At 37.5% G+C, this 9,193-nt stretch overlaps 1 long non-coding RNA gene across 1 annotated transcript in view; it reads right to left on the bottom strand.

Annotated features, from left to right (window-relative positions):
• The window catches only part of LOC102984726 (uncharacterized), a 139,024-nt gene extending 130,363 nt beyond the window's left edge, over nucleotides 1–8,661 (bottom strand). Inside the window, exons 1-2 of the long non-coding RNA XR_448781.4 lie at nucleotides 8,565–8,661; nucleotides 2,686–2,780 (exon numbers count right to left, since the gene is read on the bottom strand). This is a non-coding gene — a long non-coding RNA (uncharacterized lncRNA). The remainder of the gene's footprint in view (nucleotides 1–2,685; nucleotides 2,781–8,564) is intronic.
• Between the last annotated feature and the right edge of the window lie 532 nt (nucleotides 8,662–9,193).

The raw sequence follows: 9,193 nt of genomic DNA, 5'->3' as shown, positions 1-9,193 counted from the left end.
AGGGAGGAAGGAAGGAAGGAAGGAAGGAAGGAAGGAAGGGAGGGAGGGAGGGAGGGAGGGACTTAGGAGCAGGGGAAGGAGTCCTACATTCACAGTTTTTCCCAGTTCATGTGATGAGTAGTAAGCACCAAAATATTTCCTATCAAGGACAGTCACTTGAAAAATGGGAGCATCGGCATGCTGTGTCTTTGATAGACCCCACCCCCTTTCCACATCCTCTCCCCAGATGTAAGAGGCCTGCCTTTCTCCCCCCAAGGGACACCCGCTCTACCACCCTAACTTTGGTCATGACCTATTATTTCAATGCTATTATTTCAATTTGCCCCCCTCAAAGCAGTGTCTGACTGTTGCCTGCTCTCTGCCTCCCTATTATCATAAACTACCTACTTTCTGTCTCATTCTTCTAGAAACTGCCTTTCCGGGAAGCACTGAGACTAGGTGGAAAAGACATGGACTCTGGAGTTAACACCTCTGGGTTTGAAAACTAGCTGTGCAACGTATAGCTGTGTGACTTTGGGCAACTTACTTAACCTCTCTGAGACCCAGCTTCCCTGGATGTAAAATGGGAATAATAATTTCTTCTGCATTTGTTGTTAGGATGTTTAAGTATAATAAACTTATTTTGAAGGGGTTTTTTTTACAGAGGTTGGCATACAGTAAGTACTTGATAAATGAAGGTAGTAGATATTATAATACTTAATATTTTTAACCTGACTTTCAGTTTGGAAAATGTCTGATCAACAAATAAATGTAAACATATGAAGAGTTAATATAGAATAATGTTTGAGAACCTTTACTTTGCATTTTTCATCCTAAGATCAGACTTGAACCATTCCCAAAGATACTGTGAAAAAAAGTTCTAGAAAAACTTAGTTGTAAATTAGAGTGACAATATTGAGATGAACAAATGTTCAGAAAGAAGGCACCGAAAAAAAGCAGAAGTGTTCCGTGAACCAAGAAATTTAGTCATTTATTCAACAAAATCCACTTCAGGTCAGCAAACCTTTATAAAGCACCTACTACCTGCCAAACACTGGGAATAGAGAGATGATTAAAACATGCTCCCTGCCATCGAAGAAGTTGCACACCAGTGAGGGACACATACCAAATTCTTTCAAAAATGATAAAATGAGTGACGTGAGGGGGGTAGGCAAGGGGTCCTAAGGGAGCATACGAGAGGGACCCTTCACCTAATCTGTGGTCAAGGAAAGTCTTTCCGGAAAAGTCGACACCTGAACTGTCTTTAAAAACGAATCCCAATTACCTGTGTGAAGAAGGATGGAAGGGCAACCACTGCAGGCAGAATGAACTGCTTGAAGAGAAACAGGAAACATTAGGGCGTGTGCAAAAGTATCCAGCAGGAAAGCATTATTAGAATATCCAGTGTTCTGGGAGATGGGCAGCAAAGAAGGTCAAGCAGAGCAGAGAAGCACAGGGCCTTGTATGCTGTGCCAAGAGGCTTGCCCTTTGCTCTCCTTGTGATAGAGGCATGTCAAAGGCAGCTGACATGTGTGGATTTGGTCTTGAGGGATCACTCTGGCTGCAAAGTGAAGAGACAGGCTTGGGGATGGGGTGAGAGGGAAAGGGAATGAGAGGGAAAGCAGGAATACAAGTTAGGCTTGTACGACAAAAATCCAAGAGAGAGTCCAAGTTCTTGAACTGAGCGACGCTATAAGTAGATTCATGGAATATTTAGAAGGTGAAATCGACAGGTTACACATAAAACCATGAAGAAATAATAAAGCAAATATCAAAATGTCAGACTCTGACTAATGGTTTCCAAATACTGGAAGTGGTCACAAGTACATACGGTACTTATATTAACTGCAGCTCCTGATTTGCCATCTGTAAATCAATGTAGTCTTTACTCTCTATACCTCACACATCTGTTTAATAAAATATTTTAAATTTCTATTGTCAGTTTTTAAGAAGTACGTGGAGCTTTGGAGCTAGACACATAGGCTAGGCTCCAAAGTGGTGCTCCCTTGAAATTCTTTTTGCATTAGGTCCTATTTCTTTGCCACCGATTCTTAATTAAGGCAGATATAAGACTGTCCACACACTCAAATTATTTGACAAACTTGAATAAAATGGCAAATGTTCTTGATCAAATAATCATTTTTAACAGTGTTGTAAAAACTAAATTGACTCATCAATTCAAGCAAGATGGTTGAATTAGTTGTCCTGTTGACACAGTTTCTTCAAAAAAAAAAAAAGATCTGCCATTGCACAAAAGCCAAATATTCTTATGCATTGGAGTTTGATGCATCAAAAAAACAAACAAATTTTCAAACTAGAGTGCCTGATCAAGGAGCTTTAATTATTAGTGAGTGATGGGAAAATTCATAATACAGTAAAAAATCCATTAAAAATTAGTTAATAGCTTACCCTCAGTAATAACCACACTGTTGAATAGAGATGTTCTAATGCATTCAGTATTTTAAAACAATGGTAGGTTAAATGCCAACCCATAGTGGAATGACTGAAAATGGTACAAGGTTTCTTTTGGAGGTGATGAAAATATTCTAAAGTTAGATGGTGGTGGAAGTTACATAACTCTGTAGAGACACTAAAATTCATTGGTTTGTACACTTAAAACAGGTGCACTTTATGGTATGTAAATTATACCTAAATAAATGTTTTATTTTAAAGCCAAAAGAACAAGCAGCATTTTAAATCACACACCAATCCTCTCTCTCTGAAGAAGGAAGAGATTTCCAAATGAACAACAACCATGGTCTCAGGGGCGAAGATCACTTGGAGCAACAGTCATCAGAATCCTGAAGGAGACAACAAATGCCATTATCAACAACAACAAAAAACATATGGTGGGGCTTCCCTGGTGGCGCAGTGGTTGCGCGTCCGCCTGCCGATGCAGGGGAACTGGGTTCGCGCCCCGGTCTGGGAGGATCCCGCATGCCGCGGAGCGGCTGGGCCCGTTATGGTGGGTAATTTGAAAAAAGATGATCAATATGATATTCTCAGCCTCAGGAGTTTGAAATATTCTTGGGATGCTGCGGTGGTCACATGAGGACATAGTAAAAACACGAGGAAAGTCACAGGATGCACATTAGCAGTGCCAGCAAAGAACTTCCATTAGGGAAAGGGCCATGTGGGTGCTCTTTGGGGAAACAATGCAGCTTTCCCGGGACTTGCTCCACATTTTGAATGAAGAATACGCTGAATTTGAGTAGGCAAAACAAAGCTGGATCAGAGATGGCATGAAAAAGACCAAGAGGTGAATGACGAAGGAAAGGGGTGGAGAGGCAGTGAAGAGGTGCTGCCATTGTGGGGTGAGTAATAAGGATCACGCCAGTCAAGGTAGGTTTTGTTATAATCTACCAGCAATAATGATAATAATAACAATAATCTATATTTGCTCTTACCAGCAATGGAGTCTAAACTCTTAAGTTCTGGGGCAGATGAAAGAAAAACATTTAAAAAAACATTGTAAATAGACTAATTTTGACTTGTCAAATCCAGATGTGAAGAGGAGAGAGAGTGAAAACATTTTAATAATTGAAAAGAGGAAATGTTTCAGAGAAAGAACCCAGTGACCACAAGCATTTAGAAGAAAAACAAGACAGAGAGAGAGAAGATTCCAAATGGCCACTGGTTTTTGAACCTGAAGGAAGAGACAGAAACAAGGGGATTTACAATACTACAGTTTGGAAGAGAGAAAGGTTGTTTGGGATATTGAACTTGAGGACAGACCACCTAAGTGAAGTTATTTTACCAAATTGGGACTGGTTATGAGACACGTGAAGAGGAAGGAGAAAGAGGCAATGTTACCTGCACCCTTACCTTTCATTTTCTCATTCTTAGGTATAAAGGACTGGGACTGGTCCCATAAAATTGTCTGAGTCCTCAGAACTTCAGCTTTTAATTAAAGATATTTGGTATCCTCGAGTATGTGTAGTTACAAAACAGTTAAAAGTATGAATTAACAAGAATTCCAATGTCTTGAACGTATAATTCAACAGCAATACGTTATTGCAGGTTAAAGCAATTTTCAAGGCATGTACTATATTAGTTTTACAAGAACATTTGCTTCATGTGTTTTTCTTCTAGAAAATTAATAATTTTGGCAATGTGTTTGTGATGTTCTTTCTAACGTGTTGTAGAAGGGTATTGTCGCAACTGCTGCTTTGTGTATTCTGGCTCTTGAAGATGATTTCGCACTTACTAAGTCTGAAATTTAAATCGTGCGTTTGGCCATGGCTATTGCCAGACAGCAATATCACAGAGTTAGGATGAAGTTAAGAAATTTTTGTTGTCATTTTGGATTTCTAACTTTATTCAGAAAATAAAAACCTACATAATTTCAGAATTACAGGCAGGTGAGGTATTGACTAATATTTCGCTTTAAATGAACAGTTTTTGCTAGTTCTGAGAGTCTGCAGGGCATGTGCTGTTGAAACAGCTCTTTCCCAAACTAAGCAATAAATCTAGAATGACAGCTACACAAAGCCATCATCAAGTCGGGGAAGGGCTGTGTTCAGAGTGTAGGCATTCAGGTAAATGGAGAGTAAGAGGGAAACAGTGAGATGACAGGACCCTACTGTTGGAAGAGATAGCAGAGATCATTTTTAAATTATAATCTGTTCAAAATCATCATATTTGAGAGTATATAGAAGATCTTGAAGTGGTTTTAATGCTAATCACAGAGCTCATCAAAAATTTAATTTACCTCCTAAAATATTTAGGTTACCCTCTTAAACAACAGCACCAAGAACTGATTAACTTTTGTAATTAAAAAGACATTTTGCAGAAAAGTCAATATGAATCAAGATGTGAAAAACTATGAGTTTTAGAGACCTTTTTAATGGAAGTTAAAACCCTCTTTATTTTAATTTATGCATTTACGTTTTTGGTCTTACATGGCATTTGGTCAGATACCAAGGAAAAAAAGGAAGGAAAGGAAAGAAGAACTTATGGGGGTTGTTTGCTTGTTTGTTTTGTTTGTTTTTGGTCACACAGCATGACTTGTGGGATCTTAGTTCCCTGACCAGGGATTGAACCTGAACCCTCAGCAGTGAAAGTGAAGAGTCCTAACCACTGGACCACCAGGGAATTCCCGAACTTAAGTTTTTAAATATCCATTCAGTGAAATAAATGAAATTGTATGCTGGGAACATTTCTCACTAGAGTTACAAAAATTATAAATTTATTAATGAAAAGATAAATTTTCTTCAGATTCACCATAATTTTGTTTTCCATGAAAATTCTTAAGACACCTCTCATAAAAGCATTTTTGAAATTTTTACAAAGGGTAAGCAGATCTTTCTGAAGCCAGCAAGTATACTTTAGGTATCTGGCATGGAGATGTGTATATCTGCTCTATAATGCTCCCTTTACCTTAGTGGCACGGCATTAAGAGATAATGGCAAACTGTCTCTGGAAAACTGATTCTGAACTCTTTTAAGACTAAAGAATGTCTTATGGCTTAAAGAGAAAGAAATATACAAGAGGCATAAAAATAAAATGGGTGATACAACTTGAAAAGTGTTTTTTTAAAATTAGAACTAGAACTTCAAATATTTAGCTGGAAGATATTGTCAATTATACAAGTTTTCCAAAAGGCAGCATCTCAAACACCTCATGGAAGATGGCATGATTTAATGAGATCTCTAAGACGAGGAGCTAGTTTTCCCCATCCACCAGCATCACAATGAGAAAATAACTCTTCTACAGAAATATCCAAGACGAGGAAGCACTGTTTGTGGATTTTACATAAATTTGTAAAATTACTGCCTAGAAGATATGATTACAAACAAGTGAAAATCAAACATTTCTAACTCTAAGGTGGTTCAATACATAACTTGCTATAGTAGACCTGGAAGCACTGATGACAACTAGGAAGACCTCTTTACCAGTAAACCAGAGACATCTACTGTCTGAAAATGGAAATAGCAACAAAAGCCATTTTATACATGGTTTGTAGAGGGCTCTGGGAAAAGTGATGAGGCTGTATGTCATAGGTGCAGCTAATTCTGGAAACCAGGATGAGCCTTGGCTGCTGAGAGGGTGAGTATTCTTCAGAGACAGAAGGAAGAAGAGAAGAAAAACAGAAAGAGGGGAGTTGCTTTGGCATAAGTGATGACCCTGTAGAGAAACATGGCCAGGGTGAGGTGAAGAGGAATGCAGGATCCTGGAGAAATTGTTACCAGCAAACATTATTTTTTCCCTGAGCACTCAGCCCTTTTCAGGGAAAATCTCTCTCCTGAGCCTTTTACTGTATATAGCTTTCTTTTTTCTCCTTCTTTCTTACCCTCTTCCCTAATTGCATCTCCTACAAACCTTTTAGGGGTGGAAATCTGTTGATGATACAAGATTTTTTAAATTGCTTCATAAATTAAGGAATTTCTGGCTTTAAGACAATACGATAAACTTTTAAAACTACACTTATCCTTATGGACCATCTAGTCTTCATGTAACAGATAAGGAAACCGAAGCTAGGAAAATTTAGGTGACCTTGGAGTCATCCAGCTGGTGAGTGACAGAACTCAGACTGGATACAAGCTTTCCTTATAGACTGGGCCCAGTGGGAATAAATTTTCCTGCAAGGTGGCCACTTTTACAAAATGTTCCTCAGAAGTTTTCCCACCTCCAGCCTATTTTTATTTGTTTTACATATGTTTGGAATTTCAGAGGCTTAAAAAAATTATACATTTTCCTCATTTTCTTTGAGCTACTTTGAGGAAAATCAAAATTTAATAGAAATACATAGCTGCAAGAGAAAATAAATTGGGCAGTTATCTGTCAGTTGATATATCCAATCCAATATGTTTCTGAAAAGAATGAACTGATTTAAATATAAATTTTTTGTTTTGATGGCCTTTTTTAACACAATACAACAAAATGAAACACTTAGCTTTTTATCTTTAATTCCTTCTATCTGTGTGCAGCTTTTTGCCATAACACTATCATTCATTGTAGAATGCAACTTCCCAGAGGGTCAGGAAGTAGTCTTTAATTTTTTTGTAAAGCAAGTAGCTTAGGGTGACCTGGGAATTTACCTTTATGGTAAAGTTTTTAAATATTAATTTTGATTAATCAATGTTTTAAAGAAGATTTATTTTATCCTACAATTCGCATTGTAAAAATTAAACATGCGATGCCTTTGCAAGTCAGCTGCCATATAAACCAGAAAATCACTTTCTTTAATACATACTTCATCTGCAAGTAAAAAGCTTCAAACGCGCCTTTTTATTTTAATGAGATATTTTATATATTCACATTTTCTCCCCCAGGAACATCCTGGAGAGGAAATTTGAAATGTCAAAATTAGTAACCAGGAGATTATTTTCACTGTAATCTTTTTATAAAGAAAACAGAACAAGGCCAGAGTACTGTCCAAAATCATTCTAGGTAGACAGGCTGACGATGTTGAATTTAACCTGAGCCCTGTGCTCCTGGCAAACAGCGAAGGTTACAGGAATTCTCCCACTCTTTTGTGTTCTGGAAAACAGCTTAGAACCACCCTTCCCATATGATTCAACTTAGATGAGACTCATATATGCCCCTTGTTTACCTATGGCAAGGCCAGCCCTTGCTTCACAAATGATTAGCTCAATCCCTTGTCCCCACTGACAAATGGGAATAAAATGTTTGGTAACCAAACTTTGGTTAAGCTCCTCTCCTTTTTCAGGTCCCTGAACTTGAGCCCACTCTCAGCCTGAGACAGCATACAGCTCCTATTTATGGGTCCTCCTGGAGAAGAGGCTGGTGTCAAGATAAAACATTCTCTGATCTACTGTCCTGTATGCCATCCTTCCATCCCACTTCCCCATACCAGGCTCTTTCTAGCTTTGTCCACTCCTCTTATAAAAGCCCTTTTGTCTAACTCTTAAGACACTGCAGATCTCACGGTCACTGGTTCTCTCTACGGCAGTAGCCCCCTCACAACATTGCAATGGACCCTTCCCCCCTTTGCAATAATCCTTGCAAATAAAGTCTCTCCTTACTAAGTCCACTTTATAAATATTTGACAAAATCAAGAATTCTAATTAAAACTGAGGGAAATTAACTAAATAAAGCAGATCAGGATTATAAGATAAAGTCTTGTCCTAGAAGCAAAATCAAACAATGTTCATAAGGGTAATCATATTTCTCAAAATTTTTTTCTGTTCTCCAAGATAAAATTTCAAAGCTTTTCAAGGGCAATGCTTTCTGGAAAATGTCTGCATTCAAAAGAATAGTGAATTTTTTTCACAAATTGTTCTAAAAGTCCCAGTATTTTCCAAGTTTCATTCTGGAATGTCAAGTTCCCCAAATTGGCCCAGATCTAGGCTTACCTTTCATGAGTGAAAAAACTACTTATTTAGTATTAGCTCACTAAATCTCGCAATTCAGTATTGTACAGTGGGGTGAGAAATCTAAATATCTTTATTCAAAATTCCTGTCAAATTGCTCAGTACTCATTTGTTTACCAGAATAAAAATCTAATTTTTCAATGACAAAACCATACATTGTGAGGCCCAGTGTTACTGAAAATCTTCAGGACATTTCTATGGTCAGAACTGACCAATACCATATGCCATATTATGTAAACAAATACGTACCATTGGGCTCAATTGCATAAACCACAGGAGGAAACAAAAATGATGAGATGAACAGATGTCTTAGAAGCATAATCATTTCTCTGACAATCCAGGAGACAAAGACCTATGTTTCCCTTTGGTCTGTAAAAATATGTTGGATAGCTTTATATACCCACTCTTTATTTTTTTAGTTTTATATATATATATACATATATATGAAACATTAATGAAACAATTAGTTGGCATTTCATAAACTTAACAGATCCAGGTAACTGTGAATTAATTTAGCTAATGCCCTTCTACACATGTTGGAAAAAATCATTCATTTCCCTTGACATCAGTTCTAGGCTCAGATCCAATGCCTGTATACTCTGATTCATTTCTACTGCATTTATTTAATGCTGCTATTTATTATTCCTTTATTTGCTAAATACTTATTGGACACCTACTGTGTGCTAAGCACTGGGGATACAGTTCTAAACAAAATAGACGAAAATCTCTGTCCTCATGGAACATGCAATTTAGACGGAAAATGAACCAGATTAATGAGCAAAATATATAGAATACTAGATGTATTTTGTACTAAAGAGAAAAAATAAAGTAAGAAAGTGAGCTACAAAATGCAGTGGGGCAGGAGGATTTTAGGCACT

The sequence above is a fragment of the Physeter macrocephalus genome, chromosome 15 (genome assembly GCF_002837175.3).
Source record: "Physeter macrocephalus isolate SW-GA chromosome 15, ASM283717v5, whole genome shotgun sequence".
NCBI lineage: Eukaryota > Metazoa > Chordata > Mammalia > Artiodactyla > Physeteridae > Physeter > Physeter macrocephalus.
The sequence above is the reverse complement of the archived record's forward strand: the minus strand, read 5'-3'. Positions and strand labels throughout refer to the sequence as shown.